At 39.8% G+C, this 12,232-nt stretch overlaps 1 protein-coding gene across 2 annotated transcripts in view; it reads right to left on the bottom strand.

The window, feature by feature from the left end:
• The window catches only part of DIAPH2 (diaphanous related formin 2), a 5,354,951-nt gene that overhangs the window by 619,491 nt on the left and 4,723,228 nt on the right, over window positions 1–12,232 (bottom strand). The window lies entirely within an intron of this gene.

Below are 12,232 nucleotides of genomic sequence, written 5' to 3'. Positions count from 1 at the left end.
TTGTAATACTTTGGAGCTTTTCTCTTAGGCTACTGCTGAAAATTGTTTCCTACCCAATCAGACATTCCCTGTAATCAAATGCCAATACAGAAAAAAAAAAAAAAACAAAGAATAAAGAAATATACATCTAGCATACTGGAAATGACCCAGTTAACAACGAATAAATAAATTATTTTTCTGCAGCCTCAGAAAGCAATAGGGTATTTTTCTGGCCACCTTGTCTTGCCCCTGCATGTACTTTCACTTAGGCAGCCATCTTGCATAAGGTCAGGCACTTCTCTCCAGCAAATTCAACGTTGACCAGTAGTCAAAAATAAAAAAAAGTTTTGTGAATTTCTCCATGCAATAATCAAACTAATTTCCAGTAAAAAGAAGTTAATGCCCCCATATATTTCATTAGAGCTCACAACCAAACATTCTTTCCTAAGTAGCACACACTAGTTATAACATCAGCATATGTGCTCCTTGTTATTTTCAAAGGACTGGCTTTGTGATCTTGTGTAAAAGTCCTTATTTTTTTCCCCTAAAAGATACTTTCTGTATTACTTATTAGTTGAGCACAATAGCACAGTACAACCCTTCCTTATCTGTGCATTTTAATGTCATGTATTTAAGCGACAAAAAAAATGACTTGTGAATGCCAGACATCCTTGATGCACTTATTCACAGTCTCTGTGAGATATAGCTAAAAGACACAATTCTTAGCAAATGTAAGCAAATTTATTTAAAAAGATGCAATTAATTTACCTTACTATCATACAACAAAGTAACTTTTTAGCACGGGTAAGAACAGCTACAGTGCACTTCACAATTCCTACAGCCAGCTAACTTTAGAGTTATTCATCTGGGAGTCCTTACATGGAATGCAAAATATGAAGCCTCACATTACTACTATAAGCATTCAATATCCACCAAAAATAATAACTAACAAAAAAAAAAAAAAACATGGTTACACTTACTGTATGGCAATCTAGAAACATACTCATGTTGCCATTAAATGACAGCAGGAAGACGGAGGAGTCAGATCGCTCCCACCTTGACCGCAGTAAAAAGATGGAATGAGTGCCAGTAAGACAGCCCAGACTGCACCAACATTCCCAAACTTCATGGCACATTTTAAAATTTAATTTCCCAACTTTATTATGAATATGCCACCACAGGAAAGCATCACTACAGCACCAGAAAAGTTAAATAACCAGCTTTTGGAATTCAGGGATATGTGCACTTAACCTTAGTATGTGATTTTTATATTTTTATTCTGCTTGCTCGGTGAATGTAAAGCTGTCTTTTACAGTTTTAAAACTATTTACTAATTTAATTACAGAGATTCAAATAATTCTTAAAGAAAACACTTGGGTTAAAAAAAGAAAACCTATTCTGTCACCTCTCACAGTGACATGCAAACTCCTAAGGAGTAAATTATGTTTTGTTTTCATACAATGCATAACCCAGTTTTATCTTGAAGTTTGTATCTAGTGCACATAACACAGAGCTAACACTAGGTCAAGTCTTCTGCTACTAAAACTTAGAATGAATGCTAAAGAAGAGAGATATTAGAGAAACTCTGTCAACACTTTGGAACAGATTTAGCACAAAGGTTAGAGGACGTGGTTCACTATGCAATGTCAAAAACAAACGATACATACACAAATGCTAAAAAAGTACATTAAATAAAGGCAACAAAGATTTTAGAAGACAACAGTTCATAAATATGGCAATACAGCCAATAAACCTATGAGATATGTCTTGCATACCATTAAGGCAAAGACAATTTGCTCTGCTAAAGGCGGACTTAAGAATGCTAGTTTTTCAGTTCAGTTTTCGGTAAAGCTACTTTGGAATATTAGTAGTGCCATATAATCTTCAGAAAGACATTTGAAAGGAAGAAACGTATTGCTGGAGGCAGGATTTATTATGCTGCACTCTGACTCTTTACAACATATTCAGTATTCATTGGCACCATTAATTCCAGTACATTCTCTACAGAATAAAAGATGAAGATACCCTTCTTCCCCCTCTCTATTTATCATCTCTGGGAGTGTCTGACGTCCCTTAATACATACTGGAGTTTAACACTATGTTTCTTTAATATGTACATTCATATCTCTGTAGCACGGCCTCATCCGCTGTGCAGGTTTTGCAGTTCCTTTTCAGGATCTCCTCTTATCTATGTAAGATTATGAATTTGCTTGATATATTATCAGGATGCTCTCCTACTTGACAGCACTTCCTCTTTTTTATAACATCTGTCAAAATCACATTTTGAATCATTGGTACTGCAAAGAGAAAACCACAGGGTGATTTAAATAGGTCAGGTTTGACAAATGTCTCATCCCAAGACATTTAACCATTATTTCTCCAGCTTATAGTAGCTTACAAATCAAATGTGGTACTTGTGAGGGTTAAAACATATAAACCCTCGGTAGTAAAAACTGTAATCCAAAGAACCAACAAGAACTGGAAACTAATCCGATATTAACAAAACTGCAATTTATTCACAAAAATAATAACGTTAAGCACTTTCGTCAACCAAACTTCTTCAGAACTACCTACACATTACGCAGTACTGTTCCCTCTTTATAGCAGAGGTACGTCAGCCTCAACTCAATGTTTATTATAATGCTTCGTGTCAAAGCATGTTGCAAAACAGATGAAATTCAAACAACCAAATATTAAAGCATGGAAAAACAGAAGTTAAACCTAAATAAAACAGATTTCAATATACAGATGAAAACATTTCTACTTTATAGTAATTTAAATATACAAATAATGAAACAATATAAATATAAATTCACAAACTTCTGATCATTGTGAACAAATTAGTTTCTCAAAATCAGGTCTTGACAATACCCCCTAAGCTTAAACTCAGTGGTGTGAGACCTGGGAACACAGGTAGTCAAGCAATCTGAACTTTGACCACCAAGTTTCTGCAATGGTAAGGAAAGTCTTCTACATTGTGCACCTCATAAGTAAGGGTATTACATCCATGTGTAAGGACATTATGACCACACTGTACGTGATCCTCCATGGACCACTAACAGAGTACAATGCTCCCATTTGCATGTACCTCATCAGACACCTGCAGCAGCTGGAGGGACCACAAAGCTTTCTCACCAAGAAAATACAGGGTCTCCAAACCATGATGTACATGGATAGACAAAGTCTTGTCACTGTACTCTATACTGTAGAGGCTGCTGAGAGGTGACTTGTGCTGAGCCTACAGGGAAGTCTCCAACCCTGCCCTGATGGAAATGCTGAACATCCACAAATCTAATGGCACAAGAGTCACTTGCTCTAGGGATCTTACCCTATCCTGTGACATTAGCAGAACATGATGGAGAGACAGATGCATCTCCCAGAGATGTCCACTCCTCTGGAATAAACTTCCAATTCATACATAGCAGAGATCCTTATTCAGGTACACCTACACAAATGGATGGGAGACTGCAAAGTCACTCCAGGGATAGCATCATGCCCCTCATGTACAGGGGTAGTCGGTGTTTAACATAGACTAGCTCTACGAATTACATCCACCTAATAAGGACAATTGGGGTGACGTGGGATTAACATGACTAAACTTGCAAGGGCTCTAAGGAAGCTGGCCTAGTAACCTCCTATGAATGTATGTCAAAACATTAACATTTCAATTAAAAATCTGACTAAAGAATCCAACATATTATATAATATATAGTATGCCTCCAATATCCACCTTTCTCAAAACTGCAGCATGATCTCCTTGAAAGCCCAAGACAAGGTCCCCATATGAAACTTCTCCAGATGCTTCTTAACTCCAGAACCAGTGAATTTTGTCAACATCTCCAGAGTTTGCTCACTCAGATTGTGTGGAAAGTGTGACAGTTAAGTCAAATAATTTACATCTCAAAGGCTAAACTGGCAGGGGAAAATGCATACTTGCCCACCAGTCTACAGCCTTAAGACTCTTTACCTGATTTTAAGGTAACAGGTGCCATGATCTGTGGGACCTATGCTTTGAAAGGAAGATCACAGAAAAGCCTTTCCTGGGATGTTCAGAATGAATAACACTCCACTCATCTGGGATCATTAAGGGTACCTGCCTCTTTAGGATCTTAAAAGTCAGCATTTGCACTCCTTAAGCTCAAGTTCCATTGGTGGGGTTACATGGGTGAATAGTTACAATATGTCAAGGACCATCTAAACAAAAAATGGACTTTGTGGTCAATAGTCATATTCCTTGTGTGAGGTCAAAGTAAAGGGGTAAATTCCCTTTCCCCTGTGGTGTAACAACGTAACAGCTGATTTTTTAAATGTATTGGGGTACAACTCTTAAAAAATGAAGTTATCAAAGACTGTGTGAATCCTGTTTTTTCCATCTTCACACAAATGTCTACTTTAGAACCAGTCATGTGTCCACATTCTTTTCACCTAAGTACTGATTTCTGACTCTTGTGGAGAAAAGGCAGGTCATTATATACTGGACCTCAGAATGCTATGTGCTTCTCAATAAGACAGGGTCATTTTAGAGGGATCACCTGGCATCGAGTATATGCCATAATCTTGGTGTGCCTAAGAAAGAAGAGCCTCTTTCTCTTCTAAATCTTCCTACTAAGAATGGCCCAATGGAGGAGACAGGCATGTGGGTTAGTGCTTGGGGGGGAGGGGCAGCACTAACTGTGCACTTTTGGGCATGAGTAAAAGTCAACAGCAAGTCGGGTGCCAGCTAAATAGACCATTAGCATGGTGGCGGAAGCATATAAAGCAGTGTCAATGGATGACAGATCTGTATGGAATTCTGCCGTGCCATCAGATTGTACATTGTAGCGGAATTATGCCGTGCCATCAGATTGTACATTCTAAGTATGCACTCCCATACCCGCCGGGCAATGCCACATCTGCTCTCCTTTTCATTATCAGCCAGTGATGGGCATGAGGAAGAGATGCTGCTCACCATGGGAAAACTCAGAGTGCGCCAACAAAATAGAAGAAAGGCTCATCCAGACTCTGCTACACTTTGCTGTGAAGGAAAGGTTAGTTTGCTTTTATTTTTTGTATTACTTTTCTATATTTTGAATACTGTAGTTTGTTTTCTTTACCTTGTGTTTTGCTTGCATTCTGTTTTAACAGCATATTAAAACTTCAAAAGAGACCACAGCTCTCTCTGTTCTGAGTCAGGCAGAAATAAGAACTGATTAACTAAGGACTCATTCATAAGACAGAAGAGGTCACTTAAGGTTAATTACTTGTTAACAGAGGGGGTGGAGCTAGGAACTAAAATTTCTATTTAAGGAGTAAACTAAAACATTTCAGAGCTTTACCAGAAAGGCTCATCCAGACTCTGCTACACTTTGCTGTGAAGGAAAGGTTAGTTTGCTTTTATTTTTTGTATTACTTTTCTATATTTTGAATATTGTAGTTTGTTTTCTTTACCTTGTGTTTTGCTTGTATTCTGTTTTAACAGCATATTAAAACTTCAAAAGAGACCACAGCTCTCTCTGTTCTGAGTCAGGCAGAAATAAGAACTGATTAATTAAGGACTCATTCATATGACAGAAGAGGTCACTTAAGGTTAATTACTTGTTAACAGAGGGGGTGGAGCTAGGAACTAAAATTTCTATTTAAGGAGTAAACTAAAACATTTCAGAGCTTTACCAGAAAGGCTCATCCAGACTCTGCTACACTTTGCTGTGAAGGAAAGGTTAGTTTGCTTTTATTTTTTTGTATTACTTTTCTATATTTTGAATACTGTAGTTTGTTTTCTTTACCTTGTGTTTTGCTTGCATTCTGTTTTAACAGCATATTAAAACTTCAAAAGAGACCACAGCTCTCTCTGTTCTGAGTCAGGCAGAAATAAGAACTGGTTAATTAAGGACTCATTCATAAGACAGAAGAGGTCACTTAAGGTTAATTACTTGTTAACAGAGGGGGTGTTGCTAGGAACTAAAATTTCTATTTAAGGAGTAAACTAAAACATTTCAGAGCTTTACCAGAAAGCCTCATCCAGACTCTGCTACACTTTGCTGTGAAGGAAAGGTTAGTTTGCTTTTATTTTTTGTATTACTTTTCTATATTTTGAATACTGTAGTTTGTTTTCTTTACCTTGTGTTTTGCTTGCATTCTGTTTTAACAGCATATTAAAACTTCAAAAGAGACCACAGCTCTCTCTGTTCTGAGTCAGGCAGAAATAAGAACTGATTAATTAAGGACTCATTCATAAGACAGAAGAGGTCACTTAAGGTTAATTACTTGTTAACAGAGGGGGTGGAGCTAGGAACTAAAATTTCTATTTAAGGAGTAAACTAAAACATTTCAGAGCTTTACCAGAAAGCCTCATCCAGACTCTGCTACACTTTGCTGTGAAGGAAAGGTTAGTTTGCTTTTATTTTTTGTATTACTTTTCTATATTTTGAATACTGTAGTTTGTTTTCTTTACCTTGTGTTTTGCTTGCATTCTGTTTTAACAGCATATTAAAACTTCAAAAGAGACCACAGCTCTCTCTGTTCTGAGTCAGGCAGAAATAAGACCTGATTAATTAAGGACTCATTCATAAGACAGAAGAGGTCACTTAAGGTTAATTACTTGTTAACAGAGGGGGTGGAGCTAGGAACTAAAATTACTTTTTAAGGAGTAAACTAAAACATTTCAGAGCTTTACCAGAAAGCCTCATCCAGACTCTGCTACACTTTGCTGTGAAGGAAAGGTTAGTTTGCTTTTATTTTTTGTATTACTTTTCTATATTTTGAATACTGTAGTTTGTTTTCTTTACCTTGTGTTTTGCTTGCATTCTGTTTTAACAGCATATTAAAACTTCAAAAGAGACCACGGCTCTCTCTGTTCTGAGTCAGGCAGAAATAAGAACTGATTAATTAAGGACTCATTCATAAGACAGAAGAGGTCACTTAAGGTTAATTACTTGTTAACAGAGGGGGTGGAGCTAGGAACTAAAATTTCTATTTAAGGAGTAAACTAAAACATTTCAGAGCTTTACCAGAAATCCTCATCCAGTCTCTGCTACACTTTTCTGTGAAGGAAAGGTTAGTTTGCTTTTATTTTTTGTATTACTTTTCTATATTTTGAATACTGTAGTTTGTTTTCTTTACCTTGTGTTTTGCTTGCATTCTGTTTTAACAGCATATTAAAACTTCAAAAGAGACCACAGCTCTCTCTGTTCTGAGTCAGGCAGAAATAAGAACTGATTAATTAAGGACTCATTCATAAGACAGAAGAGGTCACTTAAGGTTAATTACTTGTTAACAGAGGGGGTGGAGCTAGGAACTAAAATTTCTATTTAAGGAGTAAACTAAAACATTTCAGAGCTTTACCAGAAAGCCTCATCCAGACTCTGCTACACTTTGCTGTGAAGGAAAGGCTAGTTTGCTTTTATTTTTTGTATTACTTTTCTATATTTTGAATACTGTAGTTTGTTTTCTTTACCTTGTGTTTTGCTTGCATTCTGTTTTAACAGCATATTAAAACTTCAAAAGAGACCACAGCTCTCTCTGTTCTGAGTCAGGCAGAATTTTTCCCGCCCTCCCACCCATTTAAGTTGTCTTGTTAAATACCACTGTCTTTCTAGTTGCCCGCCTCTTATGTTAATCTGACCATATATCTCATTTCTCTCTACTTTCACTGGCTTATGTGAGTAATCACAAAATCATCATTTTTGAAATCCCACCCCTTCATTTATTTAAATTTATTGGCCATCCTACAGTATTTCATAGTACCAAAATACAAAAGTGCCCACCCCTTTCAATCCATCTTGCTGTTTTAAAAATAGTAACTCTCCACTAAACCTTAACTTTTTAAACAGGTAAAACTCAAGTTACCTACTTTCACATCTAACTTCTCTAGTGCACATTGCAGAGTGCATTCTTTTCAATCTTACCTTTAAGCATCCTTGTGACTAGCACTTTCTCTAATACCTGCTGGAAAGCACTAGGAAGCTTTAAACTCATAAAAACACTGAACTCTCCTTGTTAACAAGGAGAAATTAATAGTAGGCACTAAACAGCCTATAATTGCAAAGTACCTTGCTAAGGAAACAGCTCGTATACTTTACAAAGAAAAAAAAAAGCCCCAAACCAGGCATGTCCAAGGGTCAGCTTCCGGTGATTTCTCCTGTCCACCTGGTGAATCTGGGGATACTGGGGCAATGCAGCAATTGCCTCATGTACACAGACAACCCTCTCCTCCTACCACCCAACACTACAACCTGTGAGAGATGCACTTACATAGCCAAAATGGAAGCAAAGCTCTCTCCACCCAAGATTGTGCTAAACAGTCAAGAGGAGAAGGTTAACACCCACACTACACCTCAAGCAACACATAGCCCTTCTAAACCCACACCATCAACACCCACATATAGCAACACTAAATACACATATGCAGAGGCCCTTAACTGTAACCTGCCCAAGCAACAAAGACCTCTGAAACGCAAACAAACACCAATCACAACCAATGTGTCACATAGTTCACAACACCAGTGTGCCACCCAGCAACAGCCCCTAAGGCAAGACAATGTACCTAACACTTTAGTCATAGGTGACTCTATAATCCGGCACACTGATGTCCCTCTCACCAGGTTGAATAAGGAGAAAATTACAGTCAGCTGCCTGTCGGGTGCCAGGATCTGCCACATAACGCATGCACTCAAGTCACTCCACAACAAGTACAAATATGACTCTGTCATTGTCCATGTTGGAGTGAATGACTTGAGACATACCTCCCTGGACTACATGAAAAGAGACATGGAAGAGCTCTCGGATCATGTGGCCCAGGCAGGTATGACCCTAGCCCTGAGTAGCATCCTACCTTCGCCCAGAATGATACCACAATATAAGGATAAAATGATTGACTTCAACAATTGGCTAAGCTTATGGTGTCATTCAAAGGGGATCCAGTATCTGTTTGCCTGGGATGACATGATTGACAGACCACAATGCTTTGCCAGAGACGGTCTGCACCTGTCGCCCCTGGGATTCAGGTTACTGGCTAAGGCTCTTGCCACCCTTATGGTGCCTTTTTTTTAGGCAAACTTCAAAGGACAAAACCACCACTGTAACAGGTACAAGCATGCAAAATCTGAAGGTAATGCTACTCAATGCTAGAAGTCGAAACCTCAAAATGCACTCTCTCGAGGCACTCCTAAAAATGGAGAACATCAATATCTGTGCAGTAACTGAGACCTGGTTCAAGGCTCCAGAGAGTACCCCTGCAATACCAGACTACAACTCTTACCACACTTTTCAGCCACCAAACCAGGGCCGAAACACTAAAGGTGGAGGAGTGTCAATATTTACCAAGGATATTCACACCACCAGGCTAGTTGGCCAACACAATGTGTCTGAAATTCTCCAAGTGTAACTAACACTAGGTAAGACTGCAATCCAAATTGTAGCTTGCAACAGATCCCCCACCATACCCCAAGATTCTCACTACACCTTTCTAAACATACTGGAAAATATTAAGATAGAACCAAACACCCTAATACTGGGTGATTTTAACTACCCTGCCATTAACTGGGAAAACTACTCATGTCCCAACACCTTTGCGCAACGGTTCTTGGAATTCATAAATTCCAACACCATGGATCAACTAATCCATAGTCCTACCAGGGGCTCCAATATCCTAGACCTGGTCATTACCAACATGGGAAATCAATGCTCCATACCTATGGTCACTCCTCGTTAGTCAGGTCTGACCATAAGCTAATCACCCTTAACATCCACATCCCTCCCCCACCCCCCAGTAAAGAAACCACCATAAAAAACTTCTCCAAAGCCAACTTCATGCTACTCAAGTCAGAAGTGACAAACTTCATGACATCCATGCAGACGGGAACTGAAACTGCTGAATCCTACACTAAGGCACTGTATGAGCACATCCACTCATGCATGAATCTTGCCATCCCAAATAGAACCAAAATGCTCTCATCCAAAAAAAGGAAGCCAATCTGGTGGTCCCCTGCCATAAACAAACTTTATAACAAAAGGAAGAAACTTTTGCAGAAAAGAGGAAAATCCCAGGATGAAAAAACTCCCTTACTAGCCTCAGTAAGAAACTGAGATGCCTCATAAAATCCTCCAAAGCCAGTTACGAAAATAAAATTGCCAAAGATTCCAAAGACAACCACAAAGCATTCTATAACTATGTCAAAAATCTAAATGGCAATGCTCAGATCTGCTCTGAGCTAAAACAGAATGGCATTAAATATACTGATCCAAAGGATATTGCCAATATCCTGGCAGATCGTTTCAGTGCCAACTTCACCCCCCTCTCACCCACTAAATGGCCCATCTCAATACCGGAAGATTGCCAAATTCCAGTAATAACGGCCACACAGGTACAAAACGCACTCTCTAAAGCCAAGAATACAGCATCCATGGGACCAGATGACATCCAGGGCTGTGTACTACATGAACTACAATATGAACTGGCACCTCACCTAAGTGTCATGTTTAATCATAGCCTCACCTCAGGTTTCATGCCCACTGAGTGGCGCAGAGCTACAGTTATCCCAATCCACAAGGGGGGATCCACCTTGGATCCCGGAAACTACCGTCCCATCAGTCTGACAAGCCTTATCTGCAAGGCCATGGAGTGTATTATCATGGAACTTATAAACAAAGACATTGGCAACCTTCAAACACTGGACCCCACCCAGTTTGGGTTTGTGAAGGGCCGATCTTGTCTCCTGAACCTGATTGACTTCTTTGAATCAGTCTCCAGAGCCATGGACAAGGGTAAGGTGGTCCACACAGCCTATCTAGACCTTGCCAAGGCCTTTGACACCACCCCCCACTCTGGAATCATAGATAAACTTACTAAGTTGGGCATTAATCCCTGTGTCACCCAATGGGTTGCTAAATGGCTTACTGATAGAACCCACACTATAAAAGTAGCTGACTCCAAATCCAGCTCCAGACAAGTGACAAGCGGAGTACCTCAGGGTTCAGTCCTGGGGCTGCTCTTGTTTGGCATCTACTTCTCTGAAGTACAGGTCAACACTAAGGGACTCTGGCTAACAAAGTTTGCAGATGACTGCAAACTGGGAGCCATTATTGAATCCCAAATGATGTGGATACTCTACAAAGGGCCTTACAGAAACAGATGCTTGGTGCCAGAGCCATGGGCTCAAGCTCAATGCCAAGAAATGTATTGTTATCCCCTTTGGGAAAAAACATGTATCCATGAATTACCATATAGGTGGCAGTACACTAAACACAGAAAGTGTGATAAGAGACTTGGGGACACAGGTGGACAGTGGTCTCACCTTCGATAACCACATCGCCACAACAGTCAGGAAATCCTTCTATGTGGCACACCTCATCACGAAGGGCTTTTCATCCAGAAAAAATGAGGTCATTGTCCCACTGTACTCATCCCTCATTATACCCATTATAGAATACAACGCCCCATTTGGTATGTACCTCTCAAGACATCTGCAACAACTGGAAAGGCCTCAGAAATACCTCACTAAAAGAATCACAGGCCTAAAGCAGATGCCCTACGCTGACCGCCTTAAAAAACTCCAGCTATACTCTGTCGCATATCGTCTACTCAGAGGCGATCTCTGCTTAACATACAAGGCCATGTCAAACCCAGAGCTGTTGGACATGCTACACAAAGAAATCCCAATCCCTCAGAGCTACACGCTCCAGGGATCTAAACCTTGTCATCACAATAAACAAAACATGCTGGAGGGATAGGTTCCTGACCCAGAGACTCCCCAGACTCTGGAATAGATTGCCCATACATGTCAAGCAGAGTGCCTCTTTGGACCTCTTCAAAAGGAACCTTGACGATTGGATGGGAGAAAGGAAATTCACCCCAGGGATCAAGTCAGTCGCCCTGCTAGACAGGGGTCCAGGAAAGTAAATAATGTGGGAAGAAATAGCCAGGGAATTGTTATGGCTAGGCTTGTATAGGCCCTAGGGCTGATAGCCTAGTACCAACCTATGAACCTATGGAGGAGGCTTTAGCTAATGAATGGACTGCTTCTCCCTAAACCTTTCCTGATATTTCTGGTACCTGTCACGGTTTACAGGAGTCCCTCTTACTAACTCCAGTATTGACTACCCTCCATAGCTGCTGTATTATGCACAATGAGGAAGACCTCAAGCTCCTCATGTGTCCTTTGGGTGGCAGCTAGTTGAACCACTAGCACTTATCACAGTCCTGCATTGTGCTTTCTTCCATGGGCAGTAAAAAGACTACTTGATTCAGGTCCTGGTAAGTTATCTGGGGACTACAGGA

Source organism: Protopterus annectens, chromosome 15.part0 (assembly GCF_019279795.1).
Source record: "Protopterus annectens isolate FY-2018-M chromosome 15.part0, PAN1.0, whole genome shotgun sequence".
Taxonomy (NCBI): domain Eukaryota; kingdom Metazoa; phylum Chordata; order Ceratodontiformes; family Protopteridae; genus Protopterus; species Protopterus annectens.
The sequence above is the reverse complement of the archived record's forward strand: the minus strand, read 5'-3'. Positions and strand labels throughout refer to the sequence as shown.